Source organism: Sorex araneus, chromosome X, assembly GCF_027595985.1.
Source record: "Sorex araneus isolate mSorAra2 chromosome X, mSorAra2.pri, whole genome shotgun sequence".
Lineage (NCBI taxonomy): Eukaryota > Metazoa > Chordata > Mammalia > Eulipotyphla > Soricidae > Sorex > Sorex araneus.
Genome location: NC_073313.1, coordinates 94,343,615 through 94,350,444, shown reverse-complemented (window position 1 = coordinate 94,350,444; position 6,830 = coordinate 94,343,615). Strand labels below are relative to the sequence as shown.

Here is a 6,830-nt window from a genome sequence, read left to right as displayed (position 1 = left end):
CATCACAAAATCCAGAAAAAATGTCATAGTTTGTAATTAACTCCACATTACCACTATAGAATGCCGAAACCCTAATGGCAGGAAAAAATCTAATAAAATTTCTCAGCCTCACTATGCTTATGAAGTTCTGTAATATAGACAGTCAGTAATAAATCAATAAAGGGCAAAACCACACTAAGGTGCCTGCCAGTACTGAACCCTGAGTACAGAGACAGAGGTAAGTCCTTAGCGCAGCTGGGTTTGCCCACACTACCCCCAATAAAACCAAGAAGAAATGAACAAAATGTTTCATTAAATAGCAAGAATGAATCAGAACCACAGGTCCAGATGACGAAATCACAATCTCAGAAGGCAAAACTGGAACCACATAAATTTCCATCCGAACTTTGAAAACTAGTAACTACCCAGATAGATTTTTAAACTGATGACAACTGGTACCTAGTTTCTGTAGCTTTCTGCTTCCCCATATTTTCAAAAGGAATGTCTATAATCAGTATCCAATGTTTAACCTAATATTGTATTTCAAAACGGATAGTTAATTTTCTATTACACAGGTCCCATAATGGAGAAAAACCATGTCAGTGTGAATTAGACGCACAGCCCCACACAAATTTAATTTAAATTATTTGTTAAACTTGTTCTGGACTTGAGTTGATATTATAATGCAGAGGGATATTAAAATATCTTAGAATGAAATGAATGTACTTGATATAAAATGAACATGAATTATTGGGGGCCAGAGTACAGATTGCAAAAGACAAAAAATATGGTCTCAAAGATGTCTATATACTAGCTCTCAGAATCTGTGAATATTTTAATTTACATGGCAAAAAGCATATGACATAATTTGGCTTCCCATGCACATAATTCCAACACTACACCCATCACCAGTGTACCTCCATCTCCCTCCAGGGCCCCAAGGCACCTCATTTTCAATCCTCCACCTCCCCAAACTTAATTGTGTGGATCAGTTCTCTCCTTGGACTTTCTTTCTTTTTTTAAATTTGATTGAGTAACTGGAAGATAGTTAATTATAAGATTTCATGTTTGGGTCACAATCACACAATGATCAAACACCCATCCCTCTACCAGTGCACATTCCCCACCACCAATATCCCTGATATAGCCCCCCTTTCCCACCCTCCCCCTGCCTCCATGGCAGACAATATTCGCCATGCTCTCTCTCTACTTTTGGGCATTACGACTTGAACACAGACACTGAGAGGTCATCATGTTTGGTCCATTACCTACTTTCGGCACACATCTCCCATCCCGACTGATTACTCCAGCCATCATTTTCTTAGTGATCCCTTCTCTATTCCATCTGCCTTCTCCCCTCCGCTCATGAAGCAGGTTTCCAGCTATGGGGCAATCCTCCTGGCCCTTGTATCTAGTGTGCTTGGGTGTCAGCCTCATGTGATGTTATTCTATACTTCACAAATGAGTGCAGTCCTTCTATGTCTGTCCCTCTCTTTCTGACTCATTTCACTTAGCATGATACTCTCCATGTCTATCCATTTATAAGCAAATTTCATGACTTCATGTCTCCTAACAGCTGCATAGTATTCCACTGTGTAGATGTTCCAAAGTTTCTTTAACCAGTCATCTGTTCTAGGGCAACTGGGTGTTTCCAGATTTTGGCTATTGTGAACAGTGCTGCAATGAACATATACGTGCAGATGTCATATCTACTGGGCTTTTTTTGCATCCTCGGTATATATTCCCAGAAGTGGTATTGCGGGGTCATATAGAGGCTCAATTTCTAGTTTTTGAAGGACTGTCCATATTGTTTTCCAGAAAGGCTGGACCAGTCAGCATTCCCACCAACAGTGAAAGAGGGTCCGCTTTTCCCCACAGCCAGGCCAGCACTGATTGCTTTTGTTCTTTTGAATGTGTGCCAGTCTCTGTGGTGTGAGATGATCTCATTGTTGTTTTGGGTTGCATCTCCCTGATGACTAGCGATGTGGAGCATTTTTTCATGTGCCTTTTGGCCACTTGAATTTCTTTTTTTGAGGAAACTTCTGTTCATTTCTTCTTTCCATTCTTTTGATGCGGTTGAAGGTTTCTTTCTTGTACAATTCTACTAGTGTCTTATGGGTGGCATCACCTTCCCCAACTTCAAACTCAACTACAAAGCAGTAGTAATTAAAACAGTATGGTATTGGGCTAGAAACAGACCTGCAGACCAATGGAACAGAGTTGAATATCCTGTCAGAGACCCCCAAATATATGGCCACTCTATCTTTGTCAAAGGAGCAAGAATTGTGAAGTGGAACAAGAAAAGCCTCTTCAACAAGTGGTGCTGGGAAAACTGGATAGCTACCTGCAAAATATGAACTCTGACTTCTGTCTAATACCAGGCACAAAAATCAGATCATATTGGATTAAAGACTGCAAAAAATTACAAAGGCAGTTGCACTCGCGGGAGGGGGAGATGTGATGTATTTTCTGCTGTGTTGATCGCGGGCTCTCGGGGCAGCTCTCTGTCTCTCTAGCGCATGCTGATTGTGTTCGGTGCTCTCGAGCTGCTGTGTATGGACCGGATCAGGATGGCTCCTCCTTGTGCTCTGCTTCTGTGTGTGCCACTGTGCTTTCTTCTGTCTGTTTCTCTGTCTCTGTCTCTGTCGTCTCTCCTCTGATCTCTTCTGATCTCTCTCTGTCTCTGCTTCTGTGTCTTCTCTCTTGCTTCTGTGTCTTCTCTGCTGCTTCTGTCTTGCTTCTGTCTTTCTTCCTTGCTTCTGTGTCTTCTTCTGTTTGTGTCCTGCTGCCTCTGTGTCCTGCTGCCTCTGTGTCCTGCTGCCTCTTCTTCTGTCTCTGCTGTCTTCTTTCTGTCTCTGCTGTCTCCTTCACTTCTGTGTCTTCCAGACCCTAATTATTAAAATTTTAGAGTTATTCACTGTCATCCAATTGCTCATCGATTTGTTCGAGCTGGCACCAGTAACGTCTCTCATTGAGAGACTTATTGATTTTGTTTTTGGCATATCCAATACGCACGGGTAGCTTGCCAGGCTCTGCAGCCCAGGCTCGATACTCTCGGGAGCTTGCCAGGCTCTCCGAGAAGGGCGGAGGAATCGAACTCGGGTCGTCCGCGTGAAAGGCAAACACCCAACCGCTGTGCTATTTCTCCAGCCCATAGGAAAGAATATTTACCCAATACCCATCTGATAAGGGATTAGTAACCAGGATATACAAGACACTAGTAGAATTGTACAAGGACCTTTATTTCTATGTTCCTATATATCTTTATGACCCACATATGAAAGAGATCATTCTATAGCTATCCCTTTCTTTTTGACAGACTGCACTCAGTAATTATGGAGTCACGTACGAGGAAGGCAGGAGGATCGGGGTCATAAGAAAGAGATGTGACAACAGAAATAAATTGCATTTAAAGAAAATATTTCTTTAAATCTTTTCTTTGAATCGCTATGAGATACAGAATTACAAATCTGTTTATGGTATGGTTTCAGTCATACAATGTTCTAACACTCATCTCTCCAAGAGTGTACATTTCCCACCACCAATGTCCCCAGATTCCCACTCTCCACCCTTCCCACAGCCTGCCAAGCAGGCATTTCTTTCTCTCTCTCTCTCTTTCTCATTTGGGCATTATGGTTTGCAATACAGAGACTGAGAGGTTAGGTTATCATGCTTGCTACCTCACCCACTTTCAGCACGCAATTTTTATCCAGTTATCACTTCCCCCTATCTTTGTCATAGAAGTCCCTTCCCTATCCCAAATGCCTTGTCACGAGTACTTGTGGCGGGCTTACAATTGTGGACTAACTCCCTGACCCTTGTACCTAATGTCTATGGGTATTAGTCTCATATTGTATTTTTTAAGAGTTCATGCCTTTTATTAACCTTTTATTAACCCATACAGGTAAATTATTTGTCTTCTGGTTTGTTGAAACAGTATGTCAGACAACATTTGCCACAATAATGTCTGTCAAAGTGGCTGGCCATAAAAACTCCAGCACCACATTCATCTCAAGGGCATTCCCGGCGAAGGCGGCTGATTTTGCCATTCTCATCCACCTTGTAGTATTTCAGGACTTCTTCCTTTTCTTTGCACCACCCCGAAGTCTCAAAACGAGATGAAGAGTGGACTCCTTTTGGATGTTGTAGTCAGACAAAGTACGTCCATCTTCAAGTTGTTTACCAGCAAAGATCAATCTCTGTTGATCAGGTGGAATTCCTTCCTTATCCTGGATCTTGGCCTTGACATTTTCTATCGTATCCGAGGGTTCGACCTCGAGAGTGATAGTCTTCCCCGTAAGGGTTTTCACGAAAATCTGCATCTTGGCGGTGGGCCCACCGCGGATGGCGGATCAGAAAGCTCATATTGTATTTTTTATATCCCACAGACGAATCCGATAATTCTTTGTCTATTCCTCTCCTTCTGACTAATTGCACTCAGTATGATAATCTCCATGCCTATCCATTTATAAGAGAATAATTTCATAGCTTAATTTTTCCTAACATCTGCGTAGTATTCTATTGTGTAGATGTATCATGGTTTCTTTAACCAGTCATCTGTTCTCGGGTACTCGAGTTGTTCCCAGATTCTGGCTATTGTGAATTGTGCTAAAATGAACATAGAAGTGCAGATAGCATTTCTGCTACGTGTTTTGAGGCACCCAGGTTATATTCCCAGTAGTGGTATTGCTGGCTTTTATGGAAGCACAATTTCTAGCTTTTTGAGCAATGCCCATACTGTTTTCCAAAAAGGCTGAACCATTTGGCAAACACACCAACAATAAAAAGAGTCCCTTTCTCGCTGCATCCACACGAGCATTGGTTGCTCTTGTCCTTTGGTTGCTCTTGTTCTTTTTGATGTGTGCCAGTCTCTGTGGTGTAAGATAATATCTCATTGCTGTTTGGATTTGCATCTCCCTGATGTTTAGCGATGTAGAGCATTTTTCCATGTGTCCTCAACTGCTTGTATGTCTTCTTTGGGCAAGTTTCTGTTCATTTCTTTTCCCTATTTTTTGATGAGGTTGTATTTTTTTAAAAAATTATAAAGTAGTTCACAATAATTGATTACATTTAATATTCAAACACGAATCCCACCACTGTTACACCTTACCACCACCATATTTGGGATGTTTCCATTCCAAGCCCCAATCCCCTTTCCAAAGCACAACCGAAATAATATATTTTGTATTGTCTGCTATGAGCTGAAAATGCTACCAAAAAGTATCCATAGAGGAAACAGTGTGAAGATAGTTCTATTTTGGCAGGGGCCATTAATACATTCTTTAGGATATCACTAACATGTCGTTAAAGGTTGAGGAGTAATGTCAATGGAATACTATGCAGCTGTTAGAAAAGATGAAGTCATGAAATTTGCATATATGTAGATTAACATGGAGAGTATCATGCTAAGTTAAATGAGTCAGAAAGAGAGGGACAGATGTAGAAGGACTGCACTCATTTGTGGAATATAAAGTAACAAAATCGGAAACCAACACCCAAGGATAGTAGAGCTAAGGACCAGGAGTAATGCTCCATGGCTTGGAAGCCGGCCTCACATGCTGGGGGAAAAGGAAGCTCAGACAGAGAAGGGACCACCAATTAAAGGATGTTTGGAGGAACCTGCTCGGGATGGGAGATTTGTGCTGAAAGTAGACTATAGATCAAACATGATGGCCACCTAACACCTGCATTGCAGAACACAACACCCTAAAGGATAGAGAGAGTAAAAGGGAATGTGCCTGCCAGGAGGTGGGGGGAGGGAAAGGGAAAAGGGGTGGAGATGGTGGGAGGGATACTGGAAATAATGGCGGTGGAGAATGGGTACTGGTGGAGGGATGGGTACTCAATCATTGTATGACCGAAACATAAACACAAAAGTTTGTAAGTCTGTAACTGTATCTCATGGTGATTCACTAAAAAATAATAAAAAATTAATAAAAACAAGAGTTTGAGTGATGTGAGCTTTTGTATATATATATATATATATGTGTGTGTATGTATATATATATTTCCCTCTATGATTGGTTGCCTACTATTTGAACCCCATCAAATGTGCTATGGTACTCTTGGATAGTGGGTAGAGTGTCCTATGGTGTTTTGCAGTCCAGGAATACGATCACTTGTGCATGAGGCTGGGTCCAATCGTATGGGGAGCAGCCTTGAGCATGGCGGCAGTTGGGTTGTGGAGGTTTTCAGCTGCCGGGGCTGAGACCCTTAGGGTGAGGAGGGCTCTCACCCACTCCCCTCTGGGGTGCCCTGAGTGAAACAGCCGGATGTGGAGTCCGATGGCATGGTTATGGCAGGCGTTATGTTGCTCCCTTCTGGGGGAAAAACCCTGCGTTGGATTATTTTTCTTGCAAAGTTCTACCAATGTCTTATATATCTTGGAAATTAAACCTTTATCAGATGGTTATTGCATAAATAATTTTCCCTATCTGTGGGCTGCCTTTATATATTGCTCACTGTTTCTTTTGAGGTGCAGAAGCTTCTGAGTTTACTGTATTCCCATTTTTTTTTAATCTTTGCTTCCACTTGCTTGGTCAATAGTGTTTCATCCTTGAATATCCTTTTAGTTTCAATGTCATGGAGCATTCTGCACACATTTTCCTCCATGTATCTTAAGAATTCACGTCTGGAATTGAGGTCTTTAATCCATATTTATCTGACTTTTGTGCCTGGCATTAGTCAGAGGTCTGAGTTAATTTTTTTGCATATAGATGTCCAGTTTTTCGAGCACTACTTGTTGAAGAGGCTTCCTTGGTCCACTTCACATTTCTTGATCCTTTACCAAAGACTTGGTGATCATATATCTGAGGTTCAGTGTCCAGATATTTAACTCTATTACATTGATT

At 41.6% G+C, this 6,830-nt stretch overlaps 1 pseudogene; it reads right to left on the bottom strand.

Moving 5' to 3' along the window:
* Positions 1–3,888: 3,888 nt before the first annotated feature.
* LOC129399953 (ubiquitin-like) lies at positions 3,889–4,334 on the bottom strand (annotated as a pseudogene).
* Positions 4,335–6,830: the final 2,496 nt, after the last annotated feature.